The 24561-nt window shown below is 38.6% G+C and overlaps 1 protein-coding gene across 1 annotated transcript in view; it reads right to left on the bottom strand.

The window, feature by feature from the left end:
• Positions 1-24561, bottom strand: part of TASP1 (taspase 1) — a 264853-nt gene that overhangs the window by 54488 nt on the left and 185804 nt on the right. The window lies entirely within an intron of this gene.

The raw sequence follows: 24561 nt of genomic DNA, 5'->3' as shown, positions 1-24561 counted from the left end.
ATATTCTGACAATCACCATTGTTTGTACCTTGTATAGACTTGATGGCAAAGGCAGGCTTATGTCTGAACAGGGGCCATTTGGCAAAGACAGTGTCAGACGCCGCCAAGAAGACATGAGTAGAGGACGAAGTGTGCATTACTGTATTCAGAATGGAATTGGAAACACCACCAGATTAAAGGACCAAAACACAAATACAGGAAAAAAATGCTCAACGATTCCCTTTGATCAGGTCTTAGGGATCACTTACTGGGCTCTCCCTGCTGTCAGGCGCATGCCACCAAAATCTTTGATTTACTACCTTAAATTCAATTTTAAACAATAAACCACAAACTTTATTACAAACATTTAGAAATGCTCCTGATGGTTTATACAAATAAGGGAGAAACTGTATTTCTATTATGAGAGTTTGGTGGTTAGAAAGAGCTGGGCCTCCTTGAGATCTCACACACTGAACCACTATGAGCATTTCAAGAACATTACATTTTAAAACTCCTCATTTTTCTTCCCCAAGGACATCTTCTTCAAACATCTTGCATAACAAGTGAGCACGTGGAGAACAAATGCAAAATTAGCTCCAGAACTATCAAAGAAAGTTGTAAAAATAAAAACCAACCAAATTGGATTGGGGGAAACTTCTGGTTAAACTTAGTAGATTAAATACATGCATTTATCTCAACTCCCTTTCCAAATCCCAGTGAACTGATGGGAAAAGAAGAAAAAAAAAAAAAAGCCATGACCCAATAAGGGCAAAGAAAAAGGCAGACAAAAAAATGCAACCAAAAAAAATAGGAAGAAGATGGACACGTAGTTGCTCACCTAGCAGATCTGTGAAAGCTGAAACCTAAGTTTGCATGAGGCAGGGGGAACTTGGAGTGGGGGGCACATACAAGAAACCACCCAGTTTTGCCATAAACCAAAAAAGAATTAGCAATTGGAGGCTTCAAGTTCCTATGAAGACAGGTCTAAAGGTAGAGATAAAATGAAGATGGTTGGTTGAAAGTGCCCAAAAGAATCCTCTAGACCAAGGGTTGGTAAACTATGAACTGCTAAGAGTGTTTTGTTTTAACATTTTAAAGGGTTGCTAATTTTTTTTTTTAATAAAAGGAAGAGGAGGAGAAAAAGGAGAAAAATAATATACCACAGAGACCATGATGTAGCCTGCAAAGCCCATAATCCTTATTCTCTGTCCCTTTTACAGAAAACATTTGCCACCCCCAGTCTAGAGCCCCAGCTTTCTGCCTAGACAGAAAGTAACTTCTCTCTAACCCTGGAGAAACCAATATATTTATTCTTTAGAGAGGCTGAACCAGACAGACTTGAGACTTGGGGAAATCAGGCTCATCCCAGGGCAGAAAACAGAGTAACACAGAAAACAGGGGCCTGAAGTGAAAGTCTTTATGCTAAACAGTGACATCATCAGCTCCCAGAATGCATGAAATCAGTCTATCTTCCAAGCAAGAGACTAGAAAATTCCTTTCCAGCAACCTACCCACCTAAAGAGTAAAGACCTACTTGAGAGACGGTTATAAAATAACTTGCCCTTATCTTATGATAAGGGCTTCCAGATGACAAGTGTGACTCATACACAGAAGGTTTTCAGGTTAGCTTCTTGGTATTTAATGGTTTAAAGAGTACAGACAACTTAGGATCACTTGTTTCAGTTAGGCCTCCATCTTAGGAAAGACAAAACAAAACAAAAAGTAACACAGGAAAAACTTGGGCAAGTGCATTGAGCAGAAGAAAAGTCAAAAAAAGTAAGACAGACAGAGGGAGAAAATAAGTGAAAAACAAGAAAATTAGAATAATAGGACAGAAGGTCCAGTATCTGAATAACAGGAGTTTCAGAAAGAGAGAATAGAAAAAATGAAAATGACAAAATTTCAAAGAAATAATTCAAGAACATTTCCAAGAGTTGAAGGATAATTGCTCAAACTGAAAAGGTCATCAAACTCCCAGCACAACTCATGAAAAAAGAACCCTATGAGGATATATCACTGTGAAATATTAACCAACTAAGAAAAGAGAGAAAAGTCTAATTACTTCCAAATGGGAAAACAAGATCACACGGAAAGCAAGGGAATCATAATGGCATCAAATTTCTCCAGGGCAACAATGGAAACTAAAAGATTATGAGGCGCAGTCTTCAAAATGCTGAGAAAAAATTATTTCCAACCTAGAATTCTATATTCAGCCCAAATGTCAATCAAGTGTGAAAGTAGAATAAAGCTCTACAAAGCCTCAAAGAATATATGTGTCATGCATGATTTCTCAGAAAGCTACAGGATGAATGTACCTTGGCAAAATGAAGGAGTAAGGTAACCAATGAGGAAGAAAATAAGACCTGAAAACAAGGGATCCAAAATAATAAAGGATAAAGGGATTCTCACATGACACACAGGCTACACAGCAAGCTCAGAGAGTAAACAGTCCAAATTAGAGCAGGAAGCCAGAAGCGGCCAGGAAGGTATTTCCAAGGTGGGGGCTGGGGTAATAAACTGACCAAATACATGTTGGATTTTAAATTATTGAGAGAAAATGTTTCAGATTTTGAGGAAAAGTGGGGGAACTAAGAGTGATTGGTACAAAAGAAAAAACCTAAAAAGTGAGGCAAATGTTAACTATAGAAAAGATAAGATTTTGTACAAGAAAGAAAATAAAATCACAGTACACTAAGTAGCTCACATGTAAACAGATATTGTAAAAAAATAAAAACTCCTAATACCAATGAGCTAAAAAATAGAAATATAATAATACATTGAGAGGAGGAGGCACATGCTGGTGTGCATAGAAGATGGACTGGAAGTATAAGGGAACTAAATCCTTGCCTCCCCTGGTGTGAAGACAATAATATCTAAATTTGATATCTAAATAATATTTGTAATTGAAAAATTAAGAAATAGTAGTAAAAGCATGTTATGTTGAATTACAGATTTAAGTTCTAGAAGAAACAGCTAAAAGACTTAACTCAGGGGAGAAGAAACTGGGAGGTGGGGAGGTTGGAATAGGGCTACTCATTTTCATTCTAAGCCTGGAAGTAGTAGTATCTTTTTAAACCCTTGCTGTGAAAGAAAAACAACACAAATTTAAACTGCAGAACTAGAGTAAATTATTTTACCCTGAGCCTATTAGAGAAGGTAAAAAGGATGTAAGGAATTCAGCCAGAGAAACTTCTCTGCATCAGGCCTTGGCTCCATGTTTTCATGTTCTATTGTTTAATTTTCAGAACTACCCACCATAGGCATTTTATTATCATTTTATAGATGAAGAACCTGAGAGTCAGAGAGGTTCGACTTGCCACAGCAATGCATCTTGAGAAATGGAAAACTGGATAATCTCACATTCCAACTGCCGCTGGAAACCCCCACCCCAGCAGCACTCAAATTCGTCACCTCTAGAACCATTCCCTTTCCCACTAAGTCCAGGAACTTCTTCTGGGTTCCTTATAACTCATCCAAGCTCAAACCCTCTACCTCTTCCCGCTCCAATGCCTCACCAGTTCAAACCATGTCAGATCCTGTCAGTTGTACCTATGACTGCATTTGCACCTGCCTCCACATTCCCACTGAAAAGACCCTCAATCTATTCACACTGTACTGGAAGCACCACCGCAAGAGGCTCTGATCGAGCCTCCCTGCTCCAGTCATCCAAATCCCTACATTAATCAATTCAATAAACATGTACTACGTACCAGGAATCTTCTAGGCACTGGGGATACAGCAGGGAACAAAACAAAGTCCCTGCGTACATCTACTGAGCAGACTGGAAGACAAGTAATGAACTCCCAAACCAATAAGGAAATCTATCCAGACAGTAGTAAGTGCTGTAAAATAATATGAATCTGGATAAATGATGGAGAGTGCCACTGGGGCAGGGCCTACTCTACATCAAGGGTCAGGGAAGGGCTCTTCTGGGACAGAGATAACCATAGAACATCCTGGGAAGAGAGAATTCAGGCAGATGAACTAGCAGATGCAGAGGCCCTGAGGTGGGAAGAGCTTGGTGTATGTAGGAAATACACAGAAGGTTAGGGTGGCAGTAGCTGGGGGGTGGGGGGTGGGGTGGGGAAGGGGAGAATAGAACATAAGCTCACAGAGATGGGGCCAGGTCACAGACAGAGACAATGTTATTTGGACTTGTAAAAGGTTATTCTGCTGTGTAGGATGGATTGGTAGGGCAGACATAGAAGCAGCAAGAGACTAAAGAAGCTGCTGTGACAGCCCAGTTGAGAGATGATGGTGGCTTGTGAGAAGACTGTCTTGCAGAGGCTGCGGCCAGGTTGCATTCTGCAGGTAGAAGCAATAGGGTTGTTCACAGAATGGACAGAAGAGGCATGGAAAACACAGACATCAAAGTTTACTCTAATAACACATATGCATCCGAGCTATGATCACATCATTAAACAATCCAAAAACCTTCAATGGCTCCCAAGTGCCTATAGAATGTTACCCAAACTCATTTGCCTGGCCTAGTCCTCTTTTCTCTTCCCAGTCTTATTTCCCTATTTATTTTAACGTATCACATGCTCCAGCCAAACTGGACTTACTGTACTCCACTCCCCTAAGATTTTCCCCTGGGTCCAGGGTTGTGAATTGTCCTTCCTGGCACCCTTTCCCAAATGAAGTACTCTACTCTTCAAATCCAGTGATTTTTATTTTATTTTTCACCAGAAATATTTTTATATTTTAATATATTTGAGGCCTGAATGCAGAAATACACCCAATATCATGCTGAGGGATAAAAATTCCCCAAAGTTCTAACCAACACTATGAAGTTAATACTTTTTATTTCATTTAACAAATGCTAAGTTTTTTTTTTTTTAATTTTATTTTGTCGATATACATTATGGTTGATTATTGTTGCCCCTTATCAAAACCTCCCTCCCTCCTCCCTCTCCTCCCTCCCCCCCAACCATGTCCTTTCTGTTTGCTTGTCGTATCAACTTCAAGTAATTGTAGTTGTTATATCTTCTTGCCCCCCCTCCCGGTTTTTTTTTTTTTTTTTTGTGTGTGTGTGTGTGTGTGTGTGTGTGTGTGTGTGTGAATTTATATATTAATTTTTAGCTCCCACCAATAAGTGAGAACATGTTACCACATGTTTCTCTTTCTGTGCCTGACTCATTTCACTTAATATAATTCTCTCAAGGTCCATCCATGTTGTTGCAAATGGCAGTATTTCATTCATTTTTATAGCTCAGTAGTATTCCATTGTGTAGATGTACAACATTTTCCATATCCACTCATCAGATGATGGACATTTGGGCTGGTTCCAAACCTTGCCTATTGTAAAGAGTGCTGCAATGAACATTGGGGAACAGGTATATCTTCGACTTGATGATTTCCATTCCTCTGGGTATATTGAAAGCAGTTGGATAGCTGGGTCCTATGGTAGATCTGCAGTTGTTTGAGGACACTCCATACCATTTTCCATAGAGGCTGCACCATTTTGCAGTCCCCCAGTTCATTTTTCTCCGCAACCTCGCCAGCATTTATCGTTCATAGTCTTTTGGATTTTAGCCATCCTAACTGGGGTTAGATGGTATCTCAGTGTGGTTTTGATTTGCATTTCCCGGATGCTGAGTGATGTTGAGCATTTTTTCATATGTCTGTTGGCCATTTGTATATCTTCCTTAGAGAAATGCCTACTTAGCTCTTTGGCCCATTTTTTAATTGGGTTGCTTGTTTTTTTCTTGTAAAGTTGTTTGAGTTCCTTATATATTCTGGATATTAATCCTTTGTCAGATGTATATTTTGCAAATATTTTCTCCCACTCTGTTGGTTGTCTTTTAACTCTGTTAATTGTTTCTTTTGCTGTGCAGAAGCTTTTTAGTTTGATATAATCCCATTTGTTTATTTTTCCTTTGGTTGCCCGTGCTTTTGGGGTCGTATTCATGAAGTCTGTGCCCAGTCCTATTTCCTGAAGTGTTTCTCCTATGTTTTCCTTAAGAAGTTTTATTGTTTCAGGGTGTATATTTAAATCCTTAATCCATTTTGAGTTGATTTTAGTATATGGTGAGAGGTATGGGTCTAGTTTCATTCTCCCGCATATGGATATCCAGTTATCCCAGCACTATTTGCTGAAAAGGCAGTCCCTTCCCCAGTGAATAGGCTTGGTGCCTTTGTCAAAGATCAGATGGAAGTAAGTGTGTGGGTTGATTTCTGGATTCTCTATTCTATTCCATTGATCAGTGTGTCTGTTTTTATGCCAGTACCATACTGTTTTGGGTATTACAGCTTTGTAGTATAGCTTAAAGTTGGGTAGTGCTATGCCTCCAGCTTTATTTTTTTGGCTCAGCATTGCTTTGGCTATGCGTGGTCTTTTATTATTCCATATAAATGTCTGGATAGTTCTTTCCATTTCTGAGAAAAATGTCTTTGGAATTTTGATGGGGATTGCATTGAATTTGTATATCACTTTGGGTAGTACGGACATTTTCACTATGTTGATTCTTCCAATCCAGGAGCATGGGATATCTTTCCATCTTCTTGTATCCTCTCTCATTTCTCTCAGCAGTGGTTTGTAGTTCTCATTATAGAGATTTTTCACATCCTTGGTTAACTCAACTCCTAAGTATTTTATTTTTTTGGTGACTATTGTAAATGGGCAGGCTTTCTTGATTTCTCGTTCTGCATGTTCACTATCGGAGAAAAGAAATGCTACTGATTTTTGTGTGTTGATTTTGTATCCTGCTACTGTACTGAAATCATTTATCAATTCCAAGAGTTTTTTTGTAGAGGTTTTAGACTGTTCTATATATAGGTTCCTGTCTTCTGCAAACAGGGACAGTTTGACTTCATCTTTTCCAATCTGGATGCCCTTTATTTCCTTCTCTTCTCTGATTGCTCTGGCTAGTACTTCCAACACGATGTTGAATAGGAGTGGTGAGAGTGGGCATCCTTGTCTAGTTCCTGTTCTTAGAGGAAAAGCTTTCAGCTTTTCCCCATTCAGGATGATATTGGCAGTGGGTTTGGCATATATGGCTTTAATTATGTTGAGATACTTTCCATCTATACCTATCTTATAGAGGGTCTTTGTCATGAATGAATGTTGAATTTTATCAAATGCTTTTTCAGCATCTATAGAGATGATGATATGGTCCTTGTGTTTGACTTTATTAATATGGTGTATCACACTTATTGATTTGCGTATGTTGAACCAACCTTGCATCTCTGGGATCAATCTCACTTGATCGTGGTGAATAATTTTACGTATGTGTTGCTGTATTCTGTTTGCTAGTATTTTAGTGAGGATTTTTGCATCTATATTCATCAAGGATATCAGCCTGTAGTTTTCTTTTTTGGTTATATCTTTACCTGGTTTTGGTATCAGGATGATGTTTGCTTCATAGAATGAGTTTGGGAGAATTGCGTCCGTTTCAATCTTTTGGAATAGTTTGTAAAGAATTGGTGTCAATTCCTCTTTGAATGTTTGGTAAAATTCTGTTGTGAATCCATCTGGTCCTGGGCTTTTCTTTGTTGGGAGTGTTCTGATAACAGCTTCAATCTCCTTTATTGTTATTGGTCTGTTCAAATTTTCTACGTCTTCATGGTTCAGTTTTGGGAGCTTGTGTGTGTCCAGAAATTTATCCATTTCCTCCAGATTTTCAAATTTGTTGGCGTATAGTTGTGTATAGTAGTCTCGAAAGATTCCTTGTATTTCAGATGAATCAGTTGTAATATCACCTATTTCATTTCTAATTTTTGTTATTTGAATCTTCTCTCTTCTTTTTTTCGTTAGCCATGCTAATGGTTTGTCAATTTTATTTATCTTTTCAAAAAGCAACTTTTTGATTCACTGATCTTTTGAATTGTTTTTTGGGTTTCAATTTCATTCAGTTCTGATCTGATCTTAATGATTTCTTTCCGTCTGCTAACTTTAGGTTTGGATTGTTCTTGTTTTTCTAGTTCTTTAAGGTGAAGTGTTAGGTTGTTCACTTGCCATCTTTCCATTCTTCTGAGGTGAGCATTTAATGCAATAAATTTCCCCCTTAATACTGCTTTTGCAGTATCCCACAGGTTATGGTATGATGTATCATTATTTTCATTAGTTTCAATAAATTTTTTGATTTCCTGCTTGATTTCTTCTTGGACCCATATGTCATTAAGTAGAATGCTGTTTAATTTCCATGTGTTTGTACAGTTTCCAGAGTTTCGTTTGTTATTAATTTCTAGTTTTAATCCATTGTGGTCTGAGAAAATACATGGGATAAATCCAATTCGTTTGAATTTATTGAGACTTGATTTGTGACCTAATATGTGATCTATCCTGGAGAATGATCCGTGTGCTGATGAGAAGAATGAATATTCTGAGGTTGTTGGATGGAATGTTCTGTAGATATCTGCCAATTCCAATTGGTCGAGAGTATTGTTTAGATCTTGTGTTTCTCTACTGATTCTTTGCCTAGATGATCTGTCTAATATTGACAGTGTGGTGCTCAGGTCCCCTGCTATTATGGTATTAGTGTCTATTTCCTTCTTTAGGTCTAATAGCGTTTGTTTTATAAATCTGGCTGCTCCAACATTGGGTGCGTACATGTTTATGATTGTTATGTGTTCTTGATGGATTAGTCCTTTTATCATTAAGTAGTGTCCCTCATTGTCTCTTTTTATGGTTTTTAGTTTAACATCTCTTTTGTCAGATATAAGAATAGCTACTCCAGCTCGTTTTTCTTTTCAGTTTGCATAGTAAATCATTTTCCATCCTTTCACTCTTAGTCTATGTGGATCGTTATGGGTGAGGTGGGTCTCTTGTAGGCAGCATATAGTTGGGTCCTCCTTTTTGATCCAGTCAGCCAGTCTGTGTCTTTTGATTGGGGAATTTAAGTCTTTTACATTAAGAGTTGTTATTGAAAGGTGTTGATTTATTCCTAGCATTTTATTGGTTGTTTGGTTGTCTTAAGTGTCTTTTGTTCCTTGCTTTCTGATTTACTGTTTGGTTTCTGTGTTTGTTGGTTCCTTAGGTTGTAGATAGTGTTTTGGTTTGTTTGTTTTCTCTTCATGAATGCCATTTTTATTATGCTAGTGGGTTTTGATTTTTCTTGGGTTTTTATGGCAGACGTAGTTATTTTTCAGGAACCAAACCCAGTACTCCCTTGAGGATTTCTTGTAAGGGTGGTCGTGTGGTAGTGAACTTCCGCAGTTTCTGTTTGTCTGAGAAATATACTATTTGCCCTTCATTTCGGAAGGATAGCCTTGCAGGGTAGAGTATTCTTGGCTGGCAATCTTTGTCTTTTAGTATTTTGAATATGTCATCCCATTCCTTTCTAGCTTTTAGGGTTTGGGAGGAAAAGGCTGATGTTAGCCTGACTGGGGCTCCCTTATAGGTGATTTGACGCTTCTCTCTTGCAGCTTTTAAGATTCTCTCTTTGTCTCTGAGTTATGCCAATTTGACTATAACGTGTCTTGGAGAAGGACTTTTTGGGTTGAATATGTTTGGAGATCGTTGAGTTTCCTGGATCTGAAGATCTGTGATTTTCCCTATACCTGGGAAGTTTTCTGCCACTATTTTGTTGAATATGTTTTCAATGCAATCTCCGTTTTCCTCCCCTTCTGGAATACCCATGACTCGGATATTTGAGCGCTTAAGGTTGTCTGATATCTCTCTCAGATTTTCTTCAATGTCTTTTGATTCTTTTTTCTTTTTTTCTTTTTGTCTGCTTGTGTTATTTCAAACAGCCCATCTTCAAGTTCAGAGGTTCTCTCTTCAACTTTGACAAGCCTGCTGGTTAAACTCTCCGTTGTGTTTTTTATTTCACTGAATAACTTCTTTAGTTCAGCAAGTTCTGCTACATTTTTTTTCAGGACATTGATTTCCTTGTACATTTCCTCTTCTAGGTCCTGTATACTTTTCCTCGTTTCATCATGATATCTAGCTGAGTTTTCTTGTATCTCATTCAGTTTCCTTAGAATTATCACTCGAAATTCCTTGTCAGTCATTTCAAGGGCTTCTTGTTCTATAGGATCTAGAGTATGAGATTTACTAACCTTTGGTGGTGTACTTTCTTGATTTTTTGTATTTCTGGTATCTTTTTTTTGATGTTTATTCATTGTGGCAGGGGGTTTCACAGTCCACCGGTTTGAGACTATTGACTAACTAAGATGTTGCTGTGGTTGCCAATTTGGTATGGCTACCTCCGTGACTGCTCAGTTGGCCTCTAGTGCCTTGTGTGTGTGGTTGCCTCGGGTCTTGGGCCTCTCTGGGGAGCCACCTCTCTGGTCAGCTTGGATTCTGCTGGACTGCTGGATCAGGGGGCGGTACCACAGGGTGTGTGGTCACTGCTGAGCTTCCACTTCCCATGCAGGACTTCTCCCTGTTCCATGCGCTCTTGCCTGGGCTGCTGGATCACGCAGTGGCGGCCCCACAGGGTGTGTGGTTTCTGTCGAGTCTCCACCTCCCTAGCCAGAAGTCTCCCCACTCTGTGCGCACTAGGCTGGGCTGCCAGATCTCGCAGTGGCGGCCCCGCAGGGTGTGCGTTTTCTGCCGAGTCTCTTCCTCCCTAGCCGGACGTCTCCCTGCTCTGTGCACACTGGGCTGGGCTGGGACGAGTCTTCTGCAACCCTCGTCTATCGGCCAGACCTTGAAGACCCTGCTTGGCACCGCCTCGCCCAGGAAGTCTACCAGGTTTCTGCTAGGCACAGACGACCTGTCGCTCTGGGTACCTTTGTAGCACTGTGTAGATCTTTCTAGGGACTTATCACCTTCCTCCTGGTATCGCAGTTATTTGTGTACTTGTCTTATCTCCCACACCAGAGCGTGAGCTCCTCGGGGGAGGAGCCCTCAGCACACGGTTCACATTTGAATCCCCCCGGTGCAGACCGACTCCGGTGCCCGCCCACAGTCAGCTCTCTGGCAGGTACAAGAGAACTCAGGAACGCTCTGACCACACTATTCCTAACCAGAAATCGGCTAGGTGTTTTTCCAAAGTGGTAGCCGCAGAGATGGTATCTGCCTCCCGGTAACAGGAAGTTTACCGGGGGCCGGAGCCCAGGGTGCAGTGGAGTGACAGTTGGCCCAGCCCGTACTTCCTTGCCCTCCCGACACTGGCCAGGGACGACCCACGCCACCAGCCCCGCCAGAGAACCGCGGAGGGAGTGGGAGGGGAGGCCGTCCTGCAGGCCCCAGGAAGCCCCATGCCGGGGCAAGCAAGTGGGAAGGCTCAGTGAAGAGCCAAGCCGGGCGAGGAGGACAGGCCTGGCCAAGCCGGGACGGAGCCACCACCACCTGAGAAAGTGGAGGCAGCCCCAGGGCCGGTGAGTGGCCTGGTGGGGCAGGTAGAAGCCAGGTGGGCGTCCGCCCCCCGAGCAGGGCCGGGCCGGGGGTCACTCACGGGGCTGGGCCGGGCCAGGCAGCTCCCTCTCTGCCTCCGTGTCATTGCCGTCCTCGTCCTCGGCCGCCGCCGCCTTGGGCTGCTCACTTGGTCCTGCAGCGCGGCTCAGGCGCTCCCAGGAATCTTCTTTTATGCTGGCCTGAATCCTCGAATCCTGAATAGGGCAGCTGGCCACTGCAGCTAAGAAACAGTTCTTTTCCTGCTCCACACTTCAAAGCTGTTGCCTGTAAATGAAGCAGCCTCTCCTGCCAAGGGCAAAGTGGAGGTCACCCCCACGACTGGCCACCAGCAGCAGTCCTCCCTTAAGAGACGACCCAACTCCAGTGATTTTTAGAGAGACCCAAGCTTTCTGGGGTGAGCACATTTGATTCACCTTTGACGCCCCCTAGTGACTAACAAAGTACTTCTACTTATTCACCTGCCTTCCACTGTCCCCAACCTCTGAACACGTGCACACGCACGCACACACACCCCACTCTCTCTCTCTCTCCCCTGCCTACATCACTGTAGTGTGGCAGTAAGGATGCCAAGACAGTACCTGAGTGCTCAGGGCCCCCAGAGTACCACGGAATCTTATATCAGGGCTGCTTGCCTTTGGTATGTGTTCATTCAACAATTTAATGAAAGAATGATTAGAGTACATTTGAAGATTCCAATTTTTTTATGGAAAGTATTCAGATTTCATATTATCACTGTGATGTACAAAAAACACTGACTCGGACAGAAGACCTTGTTTTAAGTCTCAGGCTAGCAACTATGTGTTCTTAAACAAGACATATTTTTTTTTTAAATTCCATCCTTCAGTTTCTTCAATTAGAAATCATAGATATTAAAAGACATCCTTCAGGGCTATGTGAGAACTGAATTTATATATATGAACTTCTCTCAATCTCTAAAGTGCTACTTAAACTTTGAATTGTAGTAATATTGATAGTAGGAAGATACTTCAGCATTATGCCAGTTTTCAAAAATTATCACGTTGAATAAGATGTACTTATTAAGCTGCCTGGTTAACCTTCTACAATAGCTGGAACTAGTGCTCAGTTGACATCCAGTGATTGAATGATGGTGGTGACAAGGTATCAATCTCCCATGTTAAGAATGTTTAACAGTCTCTGTATAAAGAGAGACACTATTTCTTATTCCCGCCAATAAAAAAAAGAAAAATTAATATGGAGTAACATGTTGAGTACTGTGCTAGGTGCTTTCTATACCCAGATAGGGAACTGGGAGCAAAAATTAATATGTTAAGTCAATCCAAAGTTCCATTAACATATGTGCAAGCAGTTGCATAAAATAAGTAAAGAAGATTATAAAAGAAATATATAATTTATATATTACAGTTTATATAAATAGGAAAGAAAGTTACACTTTATTCACCATAATACACATAGTCTCAAAAAGATCCTTTAAATACCTAAGTGTGTAACTGCTATGAGTGAAATTGTAATTTACAGATGGTGAGAGACACATTCACTGTGTGTGATCAAATGTATATGACCTGAATACTCATTTAGTTTACAAATCCAGACTATATATAAACCAAATACCTATTCACAGTTTTTATTCTATAATCCTTAAGGATGAAGAATATAAAGAAATTTGACAGGAGAATCACTACAAGTATTAAAGTAGAGAAATTATGAGACTATTGATCAATATTCTTTTGATTGCTAGCAACAGATTGCTAATTAGGATGATCTGAAGCAAAAGGGGGGATCATAAAATCCAAAGGAGAAAACAAAAAAGGGTTAAGCCTAGAATGATCAACTGTGACCACAAAACCAGTGGAATGTGCTCACGGATGGACAGACAAATCCACAGATGTCCACAAAACACAAATGGATAGAACACAGGGCCATGGAAACAGGAAATCAGGATCCCAGATTTGGTGCTGTCTTCTTGAACTTGGACAAGGCACTTAACCTCTCTGAACCTTCCTTTCTTCCCTCATCTGAAAAATTAGGACACTGGACTAATAAACTCTGGTGTCTCTACTACTTCTAGAACGCACAGTGCTAGGAGTATTTTCAGTTTTAGAGATTCATCCCTACCCACAAGCAGCAACCAGCATTACCTGATGCTAGACAAGACAAAACACTAGAGTTCCTTTTGAAAAACTTGACACAAAGCTTCCTCTTCACCATGTGAGAACTTATCACAAGAGTGATTCTGTAGCTAAAAGGAAGATACAAGCATTTCACCTTCCCATTACATTTAACAAAGAACCTCTGTCTTTGAAATATATTTCTATGAATTGCTTTCTTCTTTTTACTGCCTATATGCCAGATCACTTGAATGCCATTCTCTCTTGGAGGAATTACACATATATTGAGAAAAAGAAATATACTGACACACAGACAGAGTTTGGAAATCAAATGAGCAAGAAAATTAAGGACTGAGAAATAATAAATATTCCCTACTGAAAAGACACATGCTTAACTCTAAAAGAACAAGAGAGATTATAAATATTCTTTAAATACATAAGCAGGGTAACAATTTATACTTCCTAGAAGACCAAGGACATTTTCTCTAAAGATGTACTTAAGTTGTAAGTTAACATATCTTTCATGAATATGAAGTATAAGCAGAATGACATAAAGTCTACAAGGACAAGGACAGGAGCCAATCACTAAGTTCACAAGTATTCCCTCTATTAATGATTATATTCTGCCTTTGAAGAGAAGTTTACAAGATTGCCTCCATTACTCTACAAGATGCATATTTATTAACTGTATTCCATCATTTGCTGCTCCTACAAAAATCCCAATGGAATGATCATCACTACATTCATTTTATAGATTAAAAACCAAAGGAAGGAAAGAAAGAACCAGAGGCACAGGGAGTTAAATGACAGGCCTGCAGAAACACAAGGAGGAAGTGGGGTTCTGGGCACTAAACCACTGACTCAGGTCCTCTGTCTAGAATCCCTGAAGGCTACTATATCACAGCTTATGGGTATCCTCATTATGTGCAGTTTTTTGGTGATGAGCATAATTTTAAGGACTCCAGTGTAATTTTACAAAGAGGAGAGGAGAGTTGTTTGGCCAGTGGCCCTTTTGAAATCTCTTATCTATCAAAATTTGAAAGATAGGAAAAGTAAACTTCTTTCAGAACAGAAAAATCTAAAATTCCAAGCTATAATCAGAACCTAAACATATCAGAGAGACAATCAATTTTTGGATAAATTTATTGACTCTGCCACAAATATTAGGAATAAGAAACCAAATTGAGGATTCCATTAAAGCCTCAGCTTCTTGGCTTAATAAACCATATTATATATACACCTGATACTGTGCTAGAAATAACAGAAGTTTTGTTTTGTTTTGTTTTCCCAGTTGAACACAGAGTCTCTGTTCTTAAAGAAACAATTCAGTTGGAAGAAAAGACAACATACTTTGAAAATCATACAGCAACACTTGCTTCCTCTGTTAGCAATTCACATTTCTCAATCCATTACTGTTGCTAAAGTTTGAGTTTGTAGAATCCTCGATCCCTCCATTTGCAGGTGAAATGCTGGAATGGCCTTTCATACATATATAAATTTATCTATAGGATACATTTCTAAATGCAGAGTTGAATGAATCAGCATAACCATTTACACCCCAAGAAACAGTATTGAGAGTGCTCATTTCCCCGCAACCTTATTCAAACAGGGTATTAGCAAACTCTGATTACTACTAATATATGATATGTCATAAATGGTATCTCACTGTTGTCTTGATTTACATTTAATTATGAATAAAGTTAAATACTACATCTATATGTTTACAATCATTTGTATTTCTTTATCTGTGGGGGTGCCTTCATATCTGTGGTATATACAACTGGTTGCCTACCTATTATTGCCCATTCTCTCTTTCTTCCTTACAAACAAACCTCTAATTCTGAGGGGCAGAAATAAGCCCAGCTTCCCAAACTCCTTTGCAGCTAATAAGCCAAGTGGCAGTTTCTAGTAGAGCTTGTTAAAAGGCAGATTTGACTAGCACACATCTTATTAGCTGCTGTTGTTTGTCTTAGATGTAGTGCAGGGAGGTGGGACAGCCATCTTGCGGGCATGAAAAATAAAGCTACTCGCTAAAGATGGCCAGACTGAGAGTCTAAGCCCCTGATGCACTGTGGAGCTAATGTGCAAGCCTGAAAGACTGGTCTGCTTTCAGGCTTCTTATGTGAGAAAAGAAATGCCCTTATTTTGTTAAGACTTTGTAGGTGGATCTCTGTCATATCAATCAAACATAATCCTAAACTGAAAATTTCCTTTATCCATCTCTTTATTGGCTTTTTGATTTATTTCTAATTTGCTACACTCTTTATATATTAAGGCAATAAATCCTTGGCCATAAGAGCTGCAAATATTTTTCCTCAGTTTGTCATATATATTTTGATTTTGTCTACGACTTTTTCTTTTTCTTTTTTTTTTTTTTTGGTAATAGAGAAGATTTTAGTGCTTATGCAGTCAAATTTACCAATCTTTTTCCTTTAAGTCTTCTCTATTAGGAAGTTTTACTGGAAAGGCCTTCCCTAAATGAAAATTATGGAAATAACTTACGCATGTTTTTTTGTAGTACTTTTAGAATTACAGTTTTTAATTTTAAAACTTCAGTCCTTCTAGAATTGATTTTGGTGTAAAGAATGCTATGGAGATCCTGTTTTGTTTCGTTTCTTCCTAAACGGTCAGCCAATTGCCCAACATAAACTTGTTGAAAAATTCAGTTCTTACCCACTGAATTGAAGTGCATTTCTGTCACATATTAAATTCCCATATGTATTTGCATCTATATTTAGATTATTCTGTCCATTAATGAAACTATTCCCATGTAGACACTGAATGGCTTTAATTATTATAGATCTACAGTCTATTCCATCAGATAGGGCCAGTTTTCTCTCATTACTCATTATTTTTACAATATTCTTTGCTACTTTCATATAATTTTTCTATAGGATCTTAAAAATGGGCTTGCTTAATACTCTTGCCTTCCATTCTCACTGGAATTTTCATATTTGCATAATTTAATTAAATTAATTGTGATTTTCCTTAAGAATCAGGGTGTCCTAATAAATTTTCCTCAGGAAAGCCTGAAGATAGAGTCAGTTATATCCTTGGCACCCCAAAATGCTGGGGCCATATAGATATTTAGACAAAGAAACATGACATGGTACCTATAAAATAAAATATGCAAGCATATCTCTGCGTAATTCAAAAAGATATCATGCCTTTTATCAAATAAATATCTTTGTAGAATGACTTCTGGGATGTAAACTTAGTATGAAAAAACAACAAATTTTTTTTCTTCATAGTCAGTTCTTATTCTTCTGATCTATCTTATCTCATTCACCACAGGGTACAATCACCTTCCAAATATTTCTAAATCAAGAAAATCATTCTCATCAAACCTCAGCCTACTCCCACAAAATAAGATAAAAACAAAGCAGAACAAAAGCCCCTTGGTTCTAAGAGAGGTTGGATAGCAAGTTGTCTATGAATGAGGTGCAAACACCCTGTATTGAAATTTTTTTCAGGTCAATTAATCACAATCATTTTAAAGACTTCATTAATCCAGTGTTTAAAATATGTAAAGCATTAAAAAAAAATTTTCTGGGTGGACAGACTTTTTGCTTATTAAATTCTAGATTCCATGTGTGCTAAAAACCTTATGGTATTTACAATATAGTCCAAGGTACCAGTGAGCAATGACTTTTGCTTTGGGAGGTCTATGCTAGTGTTTTTTTATCTAGCCTTGGTAAACAAAGTCACTATGATCAAATAATGCGCCTGGAAGTACATAGGACTGTCTCCACCAATCACTCACTGCACAAAGACCCTCAAAGGACATCAGACCTTTAAGAACATTCTACACTCATCTGATGCTGCTTGTTGTGAGTTTTTCCTTCTCTGAGTTGTTTCCTTATATACCCATTTACCATGTGAGCAAACTCTATTCACTTTTACTTTGTAAGGTCAGATCTTACTCACTGTCTGCGCAGAGTATATGACATTAAAGCCTTCCAGATGCTTTTAATTCCAATGTAGAGCCGGTTTAGTGTAGCTTTGTGTGCTCTCGTGAACTTCACCTTTAAGTAAGTACATAAATAAATCTATCTATATTATTGTGGCAAAAATGGCTTCACATGCCTTTGTCTAGAAAGCCTGGTAAAATGGTGATTGCTGACATTCAGTTCCTATCAAGTTTCTGGATACTTAGATATTTTTCACTTTTACTACTGTGTTGAGAGGTTACACAGTTATATAATTACAAATGCATATTATCAATACTTGAGCTTACAACTCTAGATCTAGAAACACTGCAATATACATTATAAACTTTAAATGAAGCTGTTATGTATTCCTATATGGTAAGTCACTGTATCCTGAACCCATAATTGGGAGTCAACCATTGATACAGGAGGACAGTTACACAGAAGGCTAGAATTTAGTTAGACAATGCAATGATATGTGGTGTCTTGTATCTCATTTGAATGACTTGTCTATATATTCCATTCTTAGTGAAGTCATTGAACATATTAAACACCTGCTCTCTACTCAGCATTCTCAGGCAGTATGGTACACAAACACTAAAAAAAAATTGTTCCTAAAAATCTAACAATCTTGTTGGCCAGAAACAATTTACTTAGAGAACAGCTAGAGAATAGCTAATGGTAATATATATTTATTTTTTATATAAAAACTCATATACACATCTACTACACACATACTATAAATATGTACATGTGTCCCACCCGAATGTCTATCGTTCATCACCTAGAACAGTGTCTGACAGATAGAAGGTGACCAATAAATATTTGTTAAGATAAATAAATGAAAAGTTCAATAGTAGGCCTTGTGTTAAGTGTTTTAGGTCTTGGGAAAGGCATACTCACTTTATTACAGAAAGACCTTACAGTGGAGAAAAGAAGGAAAATCTGCCATTGGACCATGAACTTGGACTGATATCATGGCACTGAGCAAGCACAAGAATGAGCAGTCACAGCTCATGACTATTTGGACAAAGTGAACCTTAAGAAAGGTCGCAAAGAAGATGCATAGTGCTCAGAATATAGGAGGCACTTAATATCTACTACATGATCTGAATCTAGATAAAGACTGAAAGGCTACTTGGCCATAGATGTGTAGAGGGATGATGTCCCTGGCACAGGAAGCATAGGGAAAAGAGACAACTGGGAAATCCAGAAACTAAGAATTCATGGCAGAAGCCAAGAAGAGAGAGGACAGGAGGAGAAACAACAGAAACAGAAACAAAACAAACTAATCTGAAAAGATCAGAGGGGACTGACACAAACCTGGTGGTCCAGAACAGGTTAACTTGCTGAAATGGGAACAGTTGTGGGAAGAAACAGTCCTGAGGGATCTTGTGGCAAAACAGAAGGAAGGATGAGGTGACAGTTATAAAAGACAACAATCAGTGACTAAGATCAAGAAGGTGGTGTCATCCCCAAGATCTTCTGCTTAGCAAGTCAATGACATGGTGGTCACATTAATCAGGGACTTTGCTTTCTAATGAAGTTTCAACACTTTTATCTGTTTCAAAAAGTCAAGCAATCACTGGTACACCCAGAGCTCCCACAGTGAGGGGACTCACACTGCAAGCATTCCTTTCCTGCTGGGAGGCTGGGGGTGTGGAGGGGAAGTCTATGCTGAAAGGAAAGGGAGTGAGGAATCATAAAAGATGATCCATCACCCAGAAGAGTTCATGGATAGCGTTGTTATTTTTTCTTCATTTATTTTTTAACCTTCCATCCTGTAGGCCCAGTAAGGTGTCCCAGCGTGGCTGAATGGATCATACACCTCCCCACATTGCTGAGTATATGCTGTAGCAGATGCTGCTTAAGAGTAGAAATGGGACAAGAAAACACTCGAGTGAGGACTGAAACCAGGTGCTCTACAGAGGAGAGCATTTGAGTCACTGCTCCCCATCAGGAGGTCCACATTGCACAATGGAATGTGTACTAGGGGTTACTGACTTCAACCTGTCACTACAATCAAGTTATCTGTATGTCCTCTCATCGTTAATAATATCAAGTTCAGTACCCTGAGGACAGTTGTCAGAGAATTCTGGGCACAACAAGGTCAAATGTTTCTTGTGAAATTCCTGCCCTGTTCCAAGGCTCTAAATTCCTTTCCCTTGTCAGTCCATCAGGGCCTTGTTTATCTCTGTCTGGAATTCCCTCCCTGTCCTAATTCAGTAGAGCTCTAATTTGTTGACCTTAGGGCACTGGGCAGGATCTATTTTTTGGCTTGTCATTTTTTACTAAATAAAGCCCTGAACTTTTTTATTTTTAATCTTTGTTGTGGAATTTTAGCTGCCCTGGTTGATTAATTGCATATTTTTACATTCTACACACGCCTAGAAGCCTTGCACTGTGAAGAACCTTTTACTATGTTTAATAACTAAAATGAAGAGACTGCAGAATTAAACCATAAATGTCTTCCTAAACACAGGCTGATAGGAAAAAATGAGAGCCATGAATTTTTTAAATTTTTTAAAACATTTTTGGAGAGTGAAATCTTATCATTTACAGAACAGCTAGAAAGATGTCAAATGCAACTGAAAATTATTACCACCTTTCCTTTATTTATATTGGTATAAGTATCTCTACTAAATTAATATAACAACAATGGCATCGAAAGGCCAAATTGATCTGTCAGACACCTTTGTTTTAATCTATAGAAGGAGCAGTAGACAGCCAAACTCAGGCCGATTTGAGGAGAAACAAAACAAGAAAATAAAAGGAAAAATAAGCTTGTAATGACAAAAGGACCAAAAACAAAAGCAGGTAATTAGCAGGGAAAAAACAGTCAAAATAATCCACAAGCAAGACTTATCTTTGTCCATAACATGTAAGAGGGATAAAAATTGAAAATAGGATCATGTGAATTGTACACACTATGAAAAACCCATCATTCAGGTAAATAAAATTTAAAAGGCAGGATGGTGTATATATAATAAGATGTCTTTGGGAAATTAAATTTATACTCAAAAAAAACCCTTTTATTTCATAGTGCTTTTGTAAGAAAAAAGTAAAACCACAAAACATTATCATAGATCTACTTAAAGGGTCTAAAACTAATCTAAATTTACATGAAGACAAATATTTTACAGATTTTTGTCCTGTATATACACATATCGATAGCTATGTAAAACACTCATGACTTAATAAATAGCCATTAATCACTTGGGATAAGGCTGAAAGGTCACTCTTAAGAATTTTGGGAACTCCACCTACAGATTAGCATGTTCATCCAGATACAAAGACATTCACAATTACAAAAGGAGAGATGTGTTAATAAGATGGGGTAAATGCTGAAACTCTTAAGAATTTAGGGTATTTCATACAAGCAGAGACTGTTCGGAACCTATAACCCAGAAAGTGCTAATTACTAAAGGATGAAAAGACTACAACCAAGTGAAGCATCACTGTGAGATTCATATAAAAAAATTCTAAATTTAAATAAGGATGTTTTCATTTGTAAGTTTTCAATTATTGCATTGCCACCAAGAGAGACAACTAAATATAGCCCAGTCAGTGGTGGTGCAGAAAACCTTAATCTAGTGTGCAACCAAAAAGGTTAACATTAGTCATAGCAGTCAATCCAAAACATTTCAAAACAGCACACACATTTTAGAGCCATTTTTAGCAAGAGCAAGACCGTTGAGTGAATAGTGTTGTTTTGATGGTGAACACCCTAAAGGAAAGAGGGGATTGCCAGTAATTCAAAATTTTCATTTCCATAGTTAAATTTATGCATCAATTTCTGGGCTAAAGAAAAAAAGAATTACTTTCTTTACTCATCCGGCTGGGCTCCATCCCAGGACCCCTGGGCCCTGTGGCTGTTTCATGTTCATGTTGGTTAATGCCACAGCTCAGCAAAAAGCAGCAGATTTGGGGACCTGCAGGTCAGCTAGCCAACATACAATGTTAGTGCTTTTCTGTTCACAATACTATATTTTTCTTTTATATTTTAATTGTGACAAACAGTTGGCATTTCTACACTTATTAAGAGTATCCAAGGTTTGAAATTTATGCTAATTTGAATGAGTTTCATTGAAACAATAAAATATTCAGGTTGTGCCTGGAGGGGGTTGTGTCTTCCTTCTCTGTAAGGGATGCTTACAGACCCTTAACCAGATTGGAATTTCATGTCGTCAGATACGTTTGTGTGACAGTTCATCTACTGGCCCCCAGAGGACACTCCGCATCACTCCTCAAAGATTTGTGCCCATGGTTCATTGTCCCTGTGACATCCGTCCTACCATAATTTCTTGTGATTCCATGGTACCTGGAGATTTTCCTTCCAATCCCTGGCTTCTCAATTCTTTAAACCCATCTCTCCCAAGGAGCTTGTCCTCTACTCTGTCACTCACTCCCCTTATCATAACTTAGCCCTTGTGATTTACCAAGAACTTTGCCTTTTCCATAAGCCTCACTTGCAAGCATCTCATTAACCACTCCTAACTTTTCAGTGCATGCCCTCTAATACCAAACTCCAACATTTCTTCAACCTGTCCTTTACCCCCTTAAGTACTCACTTTGGTCCTTAAGTGGGTCTATGGCCCATCATTATTTTTTTTTCCATGGCCCATCATTATAATTAACTCCCTGCAGAAACCATCAGCTAAACCAGCAAAACTCCAACCATAATTAAATCCGTCTCCACGCCTGCATCCATAAGCCAAACTGAGCTAGAGGAAATCACACTACCACACTAACCACTCTTTCTTTAAATTCATGGTCATTAACCTCCGTTTGCATCCTTAATGCTTCCTGGCAATCATCATACATTTCCCAAGTACTGACCTATACTTCCTTGTCTTTCCCCAAACTTCCCATATCTCCTCCTCGATCCTAACTCTGCAGCTGTCTTTCCCTGAGGGGGGGTGGGGAAGTCATCAAAGAGAACATCCAAAAGCCCCCACCACATCTTGACTCACACACTTGGATTCTCTCTTCCGTCCTGTTCTGCAGATGAACTGCTCATGCTCCTTCAAGGTCAACTGCTCCACCTGTTCACTAGGTCTACTTCTTCTTGCTTACTTAAGGGCCTTCACCCCTCACAAAACACATACATTATTAATTTGTCTCTCTCCTGGATCATTCTCCTAAATCATGTGCTCTAAAATCTCCTATGTAGAAAAACAAATATACATTTCCTGCTTCCTATACAGATAACAAAAAAACACTTCTCCCTCTAGCTTTCATCCCATTTTCTTCTTCCTTTTAAGAAAGGAAAGATTCCTTGAAAGGATGCCAGTCTGCTATTTCTTTCCTCTCATTCTCTTCTCTCCCACTCAAATCAGGATTTTTTGTCCCCACCACTCCATCTAAACCCTCTTTGCAAAGCACTCATCATCTCCACATGATACTAAAGTCAGTGATCTGTCCCTCAGTCCTCATCTTCTTACTTTTCGGCAGTGTTTGACCTGCCTGCTAATCACTCTTTTCTGCTTTGAAGAACTTGCTTTACTTGAATTCCAGGACTTCACAAGCTCCTGGATTTATTCCAGAAAGAGCACAGGCTACTCATCCTCAATCTCATTGCTGGCTCCTCTTCAACTCCTTGACCTTAACTTTGGAATATTCCAGGGTTCTTCAGTGTCTTCTCTCTTTTATCTACATTCATTCCCCTGATCTCACATAGTCCATCAATTTAAAATATCACCTGCATACTGTTGATTCTCAAATTTATTTTAGCACAGGCCTGTCCTTGAACTAGAGACTTGCAAACATAATGCCTAATTAACATTTCCACTTGTTCATTCAATAAGCATTAGGAAAGACATTCTTTCCCATCTCATCTACACCTGTAACTTAAATTTACACCTGTAACTTAAATCTTTAAAACACTTGTAACTGTGATAAGCACCATAAAGGCCTCAAGTCCCAATCTTCCCAGACAACAAAGATAGTGACTTCTGTGCTTCCTGGGACTACCAACAGGTACATAATGTCCTCATCAAAAATGACTTGCTTCATTTTATCTGCATCCCTGTTCTAGTCATCCATCCTCACTCTGTTGATCTTTAAAAACCAAAATAAAAAACTTTTTAAATAACCATATAGGTATTGTTTTCAAAATCTAAATAACTTGAGTAGATGACATATAAATGGTCATTTTCTGTGGCAATTGTTTGTAATAGGAAAAGACTGAAACAACATAAATGTCTACTAAAAATAGGGTGAATAAAATAATGGCACATCCATACAATGGAATATTATGTAGCTGTTAATATGAATAAAGAAACTCTTTATATATTAATAATTTAGACAGGACTGCCAAGATACAGTGAAAACAAAGTGAAGGTTGGTATACAGATTGTACCATTTGTGTAAAAGGCAAAAAAAGAACACACACACCACACCACACACACATAAATACATGAGTTATTTCTAGATGAATACAATACAAAGAAACTAATTACATTGGTTGCCTCTACAAAGAGGAGCTACATTGGCTAAAGGACAAGGTGTGGGAAATTCTTTTCCCTGCTTATCCTTTTGCATCTTTTGAATCTTGTACCATGTAAACATATTATCTTTCTGCCAAAATAATTGCATTTTAATATCCATATTAACAATGAACAATCCAAAAAGGAAATTAAGGAAAAAGTTCCATTTAGAAGAGCATCAAAAAGAATAAAATGCTTAGAAATAAATGTAACCAAGAAGGCAAAAGACTTTTACACTGAAAACTACAAAACATTGCTAAAAGAAATTAAAGACGACACAAAGAAATGGAAAGACATTCCATGTTCATGGATTAGAAAACTTAATATTAAGATGTCAATACTACCCAATATAATCTACAGATTTAACACAATCCCTATCAAAATCCCAATGATGTTTTTTGTAAAAACAGAAAAATCCATCCTAAAATCCATATGGAATCTCGACAAACTCCAAATAGCCAAAACAATCCTGAAAAAGAAGAACATAGGTGGAGGATTCCCAGTTCCTGATTTCAAAACTTAGTACAACATTACAGTAATAAGGTGTGGCGCTGGCATAAACACAGACATGAAGACCAATGGAATAGAATAGAGAGCCCAGAAATAAACACTCACATATATGGTCAAATGATTTCCAACAGGTGTGCTAAGACCATTTATTGGGGAGAGGACAGTCTTTTTCAACAAATGGTGCTAGAAAAAGTGGCTTTCTATGTGCAAAAGACTGAAGTTGAACCCTTACTTTACAAAAAATACAAAAATCAACTCAAAAT

The sequence above is a fragment of the Cynocephalus volans genome, chromosome 1, assembly GCF_027409185.1.
Source record: "Cynocephalus volans isolate mCynVol1 chromosome 1, mCynVol1.pri, whole genome shotgun sequence".
In the NCBI taxonomy this organism is placed as follows: domain Eukaryota; kingdom Metazoa; phylum Chordata; class Mammalia; order Dermoptera; family Cynocephalidae; genus Cynocephalus; species Cynocephalus volans.
The sequence above is the reverse complement of the archived record's forward strand: the minus strand, read 5'-3'. Positions and strand labels throughout refer to the sequence as shown.